Raw genomic sequence first — 2,854 nt, forward strand, 5'->3', positions numbered from 1 at the left:
CAGTGAATGCCAGGATGAAGTCAGGGGCAGCCAGAAGGCTTGCAAAAGACAACAAGGATACAGTCTTCTCCAAGAATCCGAGTAGCTTTTGTTTTAAATATGCCTTTTCTTTCCAGGTGACACCACCAGCATTAGTGAACAGGATTGGTTGAGGTAGCTACACGGTTTTACAGATGCCGTTAATCAACTTTAATGACAATGCATAGTGTAGTTGGATTAACTGATTGTTCATAACAAGGGGAGATGTCAGGAAAAAATACAGAGCCCATCTCCAGTCAGTTCACTTAGAAATCAGCATCCAAGGTATAATACTTCTTTGTTGGGCTTGACATCACTCCTGACCTCTCATACTCACCTGCTCTCTTCTCAAAGAAGTTAGTCTTGCTTTTCAAAGTCAAATCGGTTTTCTACTCTGAAAATTATTAAACCCAGCTCCAATATAAGCCCGTCTACCGCGTTTTCAATGTACTGCTTCATTAACGTGCAATTCACCCCTGTGAGCTTCACAGGCAGGCTTCTGTGAGGAAGTCCTGTTCCCTCCTGACAGCATTGATAATTATTTCCTTAACTCGGTGCTCTGATGGTCTGTGTACCAGGTGCTCGAACCCCAGATGGGCAAAATCACAGTGTTGACCTTCATCTCCTCTAATAAGCTCCTTGGAAAATGTGAGGCCAGCAACAGTCCCTGTTACTTGAGGCCACAAAAGATTCCTTCCACAGTAGTAAGAGCTGTAACACGTTCTGCAAAAGTAGCGCTTTTGTCCCCAATCCAATGAAAGGTCCTCGGACTTCTTCAAACAGGCATTGAAAAAGAATTCCATTTATGGGCTGGAGAGATGGCTTAGTGGTTAAGCGCTTGCCTGTGAAGCCTAAGGACCCCGGTTCGAGGCTCGGTTCCCCAGGTCCCACGTTAGCCAGATGCACAAGGGGGTGCACGTGTCTGGAGTTCGTTTGCAGAGGCTGGAAGCCCTGGCGCGCCCATTCTCTCTCTCTCCCTCTATCTGTCTTTCTCTCTGTGTCTGTCGCTCTCTCAAATAAATAAAAATTAAAAAAAAAAAAGAATTCCATTTCTTTGGAATCTTCAATATAAGTGTCAACAAGGAGCCTGTATATCTCAGAATGTATGTTTTCCATAGCAATGTGGAACCCAGAGAAAGAGCGGGCTTCTGTAATTTGAACTCCTTGGCTAAATCGGTCTACCAAGTTTCCTTTTACATGCCGTCATTGGCCGCAAAGAAAGCCAGATGATGAGATATAAAATATCTGTCCTCAGGAATGAGGGCTTCCACTGCTGAATATCCTTGGAAAGATGCACCGGCTCAGTGGTCCAGAGGTAGGCCTCAGCTTTCTAGCACATCTTCCTCATAACCTGGCACTGGAGACCCTGGAGGGGAGCAGAGCAGAGGGATGCAGGGGACCAGGGCGGGAGGGCGGGACCAGATCTTCCCATTGGACGAGCCTGGCCCCGCCCCCCGGCACTGCCCGGCGTTCGCGCGTGGGTGGGGACTTCCGGAAGCTCCAGAAGCCGCGGCCCTCCGCTGCGAGGTCTCAGGCTCACGGGGCAGGATAGCCAGGCCCTCTCCGCGGACACGACTCCGGACCCGTCCGCCGCCCCGGCCACCGAGGGGGTGAAGCCCGAGGAACGCTGCGGGCGGCGTCGCTGTCCCCGGTACGCGGGAGAGCAGTGTTCGCGACCTCCGCGACAGTGACCTCTGGAGACCGAGCCCCGCAGCGCCCTGTGGCTTGGCCGGTGACCTGGTCTCCTCAAGGTTCCGCGTTCACGGATAACATGAATCTTGTAACCACACTTCCCCAGCATCTTCTTTGGGCGCCAGGTTTGCCTTGGGGTCCGACACCTCGCTAACCCCTCAGACCATTGACGAAAGCCAAGCCTACAAGTTGGGGCTCTCTGGAGGCAGGCCTATCATTTCTTTCATACCTTTGATAGTTTGCAGTGTATGCTTCCACAGCTTAGCCTCATTCTATTGTCAACGGTTTTAAAGGTTTTGATGCTATTGTAAATCATATGGTATTCCTGATTTCATATTCAGTCATAAGTATTGTTTTTGCATGTTCATAAGGTATCCTACAAACTTTATTATTTCAATGTTTCTGCCATTCCTGTGTAATGAACACACTGAATTGTGGTTAATTTTAAATGTCACTAACACTGATCATTTTGCAGAGCCTAGGATCATAAGTTTCTAAGAATATACATACCAAATTACAATGAACTAATAACAAATTAGAGTAACTACAACAAAGCCATAAATAACAAATGTCAGGGAAAATGGAGGCTATGAATCCTCATCAATACCAGTTAAAACTTTAAAACACTGAGCCATCTTATAAATGATTTAGAGATTCCTATGCCTGTTACTCATAGACTCACAGTGGGTCCAAAAGTTTATGTCAGTATGCTAAGTGGTAGACAACACTGGGTGCCCAGAGCATCAAGAGGGCACTCATAAACATTCCCTTGGAGAGCAGATGGTCCTGAGCTCTCCTGCTACAGGCAGTTGGCCTCAAGCCCAGGTTGCAAGAGAAGCCAGCTCATCAAGCTAGCAGTAGCCCAGGAAGCATTCACTTGGAGAGCTGAAAGCCCTGAGCCTCACTGTGCAGGAGGGCTGCTCCCTCTATCCATCCCCCACCCCAAGGTGCAGAGGAACTCCACATCTGGAGCTACCACAGTGGGCTCCAGCACTGGGCATGACTCTGCATCCTTCCAGCCCACGTTTAGTCTGACCAATGGAAAGCCCAGATCTGAGATCTGTAAGAAAAAAGGATTTTCTTTTTCTGTTTTTGTCTCCTAAATAGGAGGGTCTCAGTATACCTCGGGCTATCCTGGAACATA

At 48.3% G+C, this 2,854-nt stretch overlaps 1 pseudogene; it reads right to left on the minus strand.

The window, feature by feature from the left end:
- Positions 1-284: 284 nt before the first annotated feature.
- Positions 285-1,819, minus strand: LOC123462331 (annotated as a pseudogene).
- Positions 1,820-2,854: the final 1,035 nt, after the last annotated feature.

The sequence above is a fragment of the Jaculus jaculus genome, chromosome 7 (genome assembly GCF_020740685.1).
Source record: "Jaculus jaculus isolate mJacJac1 chromosome 7, mJacJac1.mat.Y.cur, whole genome shotgun sequence".
Taxonomy (NCBI): Eukaryota; Metazoa; Chordata; class Mammalia; order Rodentia; family Dipodidae; genus Jaculus; species Jaculus jaculus.